The following is a 7,186-nucleotide window of genomic DNA, read 5'->3' on the forward strand; positions in this document are numbered from 1 at the left end:
ATGAAAGCAGTGTTTCAGCACATGGGATAAATGTTGAAGCAGGTCTCTGCCTGCTGATAGCACCACTGTGTAAACTTGGGTGTCTTTGAAGCGGCGCTCTCACACCTGTCAGGTGTCACCTTTATCACCTGTTTGCTGCTTTACGTGCTTTACGAGTCGGTTTATGAGTCAGGTCGAGTTAGTCATCGTCCTTTATTGTCGCAAACGTGAGTCAGTGGTAGTCTTGTTTAACATTAGTTTCACACCTCAGGGTGTGTGTGTGTGTGGAATTATTTAGGATCGACCAAATCGCGTATGTTTGGGGAAATGGAGGCATCTGGAAGCGTCTTGTGAGCGTTTAATTTGCAATATTTTTTTTGAGGTTTCAGCGTTTTTTTGGTTTTTTTTTGCTGATTTTGCATTCCAGATCGTTTTACTTCCACGGTTGGTGAAGAGGGTGTGTGGGGTGAAGACTGTGTGTGTGTGTGAGGGGTGTGTATGGGGTGAAGAGTGTGTGTGTGAGGGGTGTGTATAGGGTGAAGAGTGTGTGTGAGGGGTGTGTATGGGGTGAAGAGTGTGTGTGTGAGGGGTGTGTATAGGGTGAAGAGAGTGTGTGTGAGGGGTGTGTATAGGGTGAAGAGTGTGTGTGTGAGGGGTGTGTATAGGGTGAAGAGTGTGTGTGTGAGGGGTGTGTATAGGGTGAAGAGTGTGTGTGTGAGGGGTGTGTATAGGGTGAAGAGTGTGTGTGTGAGGGGTGTGTATAGGGTGAAGAGTGTGTGTGTGTGTGTGAGGGGTGTGTACAGGGTGAAGAGTGTGTGTGTGAGGGGTGTGTATAGGGTGAAGAGTGTGTGTGTGAGGGGTGTGTATAGGGTGAAGAGAGTGTGTGTGTGTGTGAGGGGTGTGTACAGGGTGAAGAGTGTGTGTGTGAGGGGTGTGTATAGGGTGAAGTGTGTGTGAGGGGTGTGTATAGGGTGAAGTGTGTGTGAGGGGTGTGTATAGGGTGAAGTGTGTGTGAGGGGTGTGTATAGGGTGAAGAGGAGAAGCTATGCCTCAATTAGCATACGATGGCTCTCGATCTCGATCTCCTCCGTTCCTGCTTTTGAACTCTACTGTGATAGTAGGGATGTTGTAGCCTAGTGGTTAAGGTGTCGGGCTACCGATCGGAAGGTTGTGAGTTCGATTCCTACATCCACCGAACTGTCACTACTTGGGCCCCTGAGCAAGGCCCTTAACGCTCAGTTGTATAAAAATGAGCTAAAAATGTAAGTCGCTCTGAATCACGGCGTCTGCTGAATGAATGTGAAATGTGGTGTTGAGTCCCAAGTTTTATTTTTTTCCCTCAAACATGTTTTTCCAAAACACAAACGAATAACAAACTGCTGCGGTGGAGTCGGAGATGGAGATCCAGCATGAAGCTCTTTGTTTTCTTATAACCGCATGTCCTAAAGTGTTTTATAGGAGATACGACAGCCCCTAAATGACACATTTCTAATGAACATTTTATGCTTTTTAAACCATTTTTGGAACATTTGTGAGAATCGACACTTCCTCGGCACCCTGTTGGTCTCTGGAATTTAATTTGTTTGAAATGTAATTAAAAAAAAAACCAAAACATCATTTAAACAAAAAAAAAAAACGATTTAATTCTGAAAACGTCAGAAAACGTCCCGATACGCATATAAAGATCTCCATAATATTAAAGATTAAAGCTGCATGATTTTTGTAATCTGTTCATCATTTCCCAGCGCTAGCCGTTCATGTCGGTGTCGAATGGCTGTCGCTATAGCGACGATAACTTAACAAGATGAACGTTAACGTTTCCTTTCTCTCACGTGTAGGAAACCTGATCGTTTGCCTTTACAACTTTCCTAATTTTATTTATTTATTTATTTATTTATTAAATAAAAATTTTTATTTTTAAAAACGACTTTATTTAGATTATTATGATTTTAAAAAAAGGGATCGTTCACTTTAATCTGAATAAACGTGCGTTATCGTAGGCAGGCTTTTAAGGATAAAATTAGCTTTTTCATTTTGTGGGCAGGTTTGTTTTCTTCCCCCACACACTAGTCTGAAATCACAAGATCCTTGATGCTACAGTAGATTTAATAAAGTGTCCACATGGGCGTGGTTCTGTGGTATCTGTCAGCGAGGCTTTGGAGCTTCTATGCTTTTCTTTGTCCACATTTTAAGGGTTGGTGTGAAGCCCAGACACCACCACCACCACCACAAAAGAAATGCTAAGCTAATAAAGAGTTTTTTTTATTACATAAAGATTATTTTCCGACCGTTGTCACGGTGCGAGCTTTGTTTTTGATGTCAACGTGATGATTTGAAGCTTGATGGTTAACTTTGTGATTATCTGATGGAACGGTTTTGTGTCATGCGCTAAACATGTTTAAACACTCAGTCGGCGTGATTTGGTGTTATTGTTCGTCACTTTGCAAGCAGTGCAGGAGCCTCGGTGGCGATTTCCTGCGTTTGAACCGAGAGGAGTTATTTTCAGAGCCGTGGTCACTCTCAGGGTCGTGTAAACAGTAATAGATTGGTCCTTTGGCAGAACAATTGTGGGAATTCCCAGGATGCGTTCTGGGAGCGGACGCTCGAGCTCGACCGACTCGACCTGGGGGCTGCACACAAAGTCTTATGTAAGATACCGAAGCTTTCCTAGACCACAGGTTGACCTTTGGCCTCGAGGAAGTGTTTAAGCTGTAAAAGCTTTACACGGAGCTTATGATAAGCAGCAGGGCCGTCGTTGTCACCCACCCACCCCTCCGTTCCCTGATTCCTAAATCCGTCATCTGTTCTCTCTTCGACCGGCTCCTTATTCCCTTCTCAGTACTTTGCTGCATTTGATTTCATTTGTTTTAAGTTACAGGATCCCTGCAACCGACGTCAAGCCAAAAAAGTCTCGCGTGCCGGGCTGAACGGTAAATAAATTGAGATCGACATGAACGCATAGAGATCACAGAGTCCGAGTGCAGAGCCAGAGAGACTTAAGAGGCAACTTATGACCGTGCCTTTTCTTCTACGAGCCTGATACGAGTGTGTGTGGCTTTCAACAAGAAGTGTGTAGCTATACGGTGCGCTTTGCCAAAATCCCACAGAGCTTCAGTTGCTATAAACTGCTCCGACTGTCTCGAGCGAATATCAGAACGAGAAGTCCTCTGTGAAGTCCTAGACGTAACCCGAGCCGTGAGCTTCGAGTCCGATTTGTCTTATTATTAATAAAATCACCCTTTTAGAATGCTGGAATTGTAATGTGTATCATGTGGGCCAGAGATTCCTCAACCATACCGTGAAGAAGATCTAATCTGAAAGCCTTGAAACGATCGTCTCCTCCTTTAGAAGTCCGTCTCCCGGAGATCACGGCGAAGACTAAGCGCTCGACACAGACGACGATCACGATGACCTCTAACCTTTGCCATGTTAAAGCTCTGGGACCCGAAAAAGGTTGCGGGAGATGCGAGGTTAAACCTTTGCCATCTGTGTCTCGTTTCACAACTCCAAATTCCTCATGAGGATTTGATTTGCATGTAAAATCTGGGAACCGTTTCCACATATTGTACACGGATGAGGATCGCGTTTAACAGTGCTGTCTGGTGCTTTTATGCCTTTCTGCTTATATCTGTCCGGCCGTTTGTTCATGGGAAAGTGGACGACTCGTGATTAGCGTTTTGGCTTTCAGGACAGTGCGGTTTATTAACGAGCACACCTGATACCAGGAGTACGTTAATGAGAAGGCCACCAGAGCTTAAGCAAAGCTCAACCCGGATTAACCGTTACATCACCTCGGTGTAGTGCTTGACCTTGAAAAACACTCTAACGCTATTAAAATCTAAGTGTGATCTGCCAGTCAGTGTTGTGTAAGTGATTTAGCTCACATTCATTCAATGCTCCTTGCATTCCAGGCTTGTTGCCTTAACATATTTAGCACACCGCATCTAGTACGACACGTTATAAATACCACCGGTTTCTCAACATTCTTTATTCGACCGAGTCAATGACACTTCTGTCCTGTTCCGGTATACAGACCCCGGTTTGGTCCAAAGTTATTTATTCCTGCACCGCTAATCTGTGTCCGCGTGCATGGAGTCGGCATCTCGTTCGATCTTCCTTTCATCTTTACCACGTTGTGGGTGTACAGAAGCACACACTATCACTCATTGCTAGAAGAGTACAAAGTGCTAGATTTTTTTGCCTTTTGAAGCTCCTTTCGTAAAATGCGTCGTGCTAAATATTAACGTTGAGATTGCGGTAGGTTGGAAGGATGATAAGTGCAGATTACGTGCTTGGTGTCGTAAATCGGTCACGCTAAAGCAAGAGAGCAAGGGCGCGAGCAAGGGTTCGGTCTTGCTCAAAGAGCTCGAAACATCTGCTTGTGCAATGTCTCCGGCTTCCTGTTGAGCTGATTCATAAATTGTAGATAGATTTGAGGTCAAAAACAGACTAAAGAGACTAAACAGAAAAAAAAAATGGGGATAGTAATTAGCCTTAGCCTCTGGTGTGTGTGTGTGTGTGTGTGTGTGTGTTTCTATGTGCTTGTGACCTGCGATGGGTTGGTACCCCTTTCACACTTTGTCCCCCAGGGCCCCTGGGATCATCTTCAGGTTCACTGTGAGCAATGTGTAGGATAATAATAGTTCTACAAGTCGAATTGCAAAATATCGAGTAGCTAAAATACGTACACTTTGATACCACCAGTTAGAACACACTTTAAGCCAGGATCACACTGTGCTTTTTTTTTATTTATTTTTTTATAATCCTTCATGATTCAGACTGTCAGACTGTACAAACATGATCCCCATGTCACACCGTAGGGTCTCGGTTATCATGTCAGACTGTACGTCTGTCGAGACGCATCAAACTCGGACGCACACAAGAAGACGCGTCTGGGGTTTTATGTTTTAGGTATTAAAATATCAGGTAGCAGCAAACGAAACAATCTTTATAGCTTTTCTTCCTGCTGTAATGTCCACCTGACTTGTTTCGACATCTTCCCTGATGTGGTTTAAAGTTGTGAGTTAATTCTTGGTTTGATGCACGTCGTAAGAGATGTCACAGTGTAGGTAAGTGTCTGAAATCTCCTGACACTGCCCGAACTTCATCTGAGGAAAAAACTGATTGCAACTCCCATTGATTGGCTGTCGGTAACCATATCAAACCAGCGACGACTACAGGTTGTACCCTAGGATTCTAGAAATCTTTTAGGATTTTCGAAATTTGGCTCAGACGACCAAATCACGGCCAAAATCACACAGTGTGAGCCCGGCTTTAGGTCTGAGGTCAGGGCTTAAAGGTGGTGTCTCCGATTTTTGAGAAATGCTTCAGAAAACCGAGTCGGGCCGAAAACTAAACAAAAATCAAAACAAACGTGTAGCCATTGAGCAGAAAGGGGCGTGTCTTGTCAATATGGGCGGAGAGAGTGTGTGACATTAGCAGAAAGCGGTTTTAACATCGACATGGAGGATAAAAGCAAAGAAAGAAAGAGAAGAAAGACTTACGATAAGGACAAGAAGTAGGACGTGTTAATATAGGATCAGCTTTCCAGCGCTGGAGAGAACTGAAGGAGCAGGAAGTTGGCCACATATTCACAGGTTGGAGTTTCCTGAGTCAATAACTCCTGAGCTAAACGCTGTTACTACACAAATAACACCTCTTTTCTATCGTAGTAATGTAGAGAGGCAGCTACAACCGCGTTTTGTGTAGTAACAGCGTTTAGCTCAGGAGTTATCGACTCGGGAAACTCCCACCTGTGAATATGTGGCCGACTTTACTTAAGACGCCGAGGCGCTTTTTTCCTTCTCGATAGGTGAGTAACATTGGTTTTACTTTGTTACACAGAACTAATATATGCCTTTGTCCTTTACATCATTATGCTTGTGTGGCATTTTTGCTTCTTTGTTTATCTACAATCGTATTGTTCTTCCCTTCAGCTATGATAAAGACACGTTTCTTTCCATTAGTCGCCTGGGTTATGTATGTATGTGTGGGTGGAGCTATCGATACAGGTGTGGGACCCATTTGGGTTAGGGGCGTGTTTGTTTTGGTGATTTTATATGTTGACATTGGCTTTCAAACAACAGAGACCCTGCCTTTAAGTGGCAGATTGTGGTCTGGATACAGACCTTGCAAAATGGAGCAAACCGAGTGATCCAGTGATACCAGTAACACCCCCAAAACCCCGTCACACACCCCAGTAGAGTCTTGGCTAATTCACCTATAGGCCATCTCTGCTACCTCTGAGATACATAAACCAATTTTATATCACAACATCACAGGTTAGAATAAGACACTCAGAAAAATCCTATCTGCCCACTTTAATGAACCATGAGCTTACGTGGTTCGTTAGTTAGACAGCAGATACTTTTAAATATCAGGCATTAATTTTGTGGTCTTTCAGAGTCATTTTCCAGAACTCTGTAAACAAGAAATATTATGTTACAACCCATAAATAATAGCTTTAGGGTCATAATTTTATTTACACCCCTGAATTTTCCCGGGATCCGTTCAGTCTGGCCAGATGAGTGTCCTCATTTTTATTTACTAGAGAACATTTCTTGATGTCCTGTACCATCTGGAAGAGCTTCTTACGCTGTATATACTGTCCGTTCTTCAAAGACGTCTTTGCAGGATGGACTGTGGATATGACAACACTATTTTAGACAAGCCCATTATTTTGTGGAAGAAGCATTAGGGTGCAGATCAGAAGGTTGTAAGTTTAAATACTGACAATGAAATGCTGTCAGTGTTGAGCCCTTGATCCTGACCGTTAACCTTGACTGCTGAAATATACCATGTCTCAGCTGTAAGTCACTTTAGATAAAAACATCAGCCACATGGACTTGCTAAACACTCGGCTTCAGATCTCACCATGACCTCTCAGTTCAACACTGTATCGCTATGTGGACGGGATTAGATTTGCCCGAGGACCTAGAGGACCTGTCTTTGCAGGCTCGGCGGCAGCTTGTACATCCATCCCATTGTCTAACAAAATCACTGAGGTCAAATAGAAAGGCACATTGTGCAATACAGACTGTTGAAATCTTCAGAAATCATCTCACTGTGAATTCATTTGCAAAATGTTGTGGACAGAAAGGTGTCTAAACCAGCGTTCAGTGCAACACATTGACAAGAAGCAACCTAATAGTTCTCAACCCTGGTCCTGGGGTCCCTGCTGTCCTGGTTAGGTCTGGTAATTAGCTGA

The sequence above is a fragment of the Tachysurus fulvidraco genome, chromosome 17 (genome assembly GCF_022655615.1).
Source record: "Tachysurus fulvidraco isolate hzauxx_2018 chromosome 17, HZAU_PFXX_2.0, whole genome shotgun sequence".
NCBI lineage: Eukaryota > Metazoa > Chordata > Actinopteri > Siluriformes > Bagridae > Tachysurus > Tachysurus fulvidraco.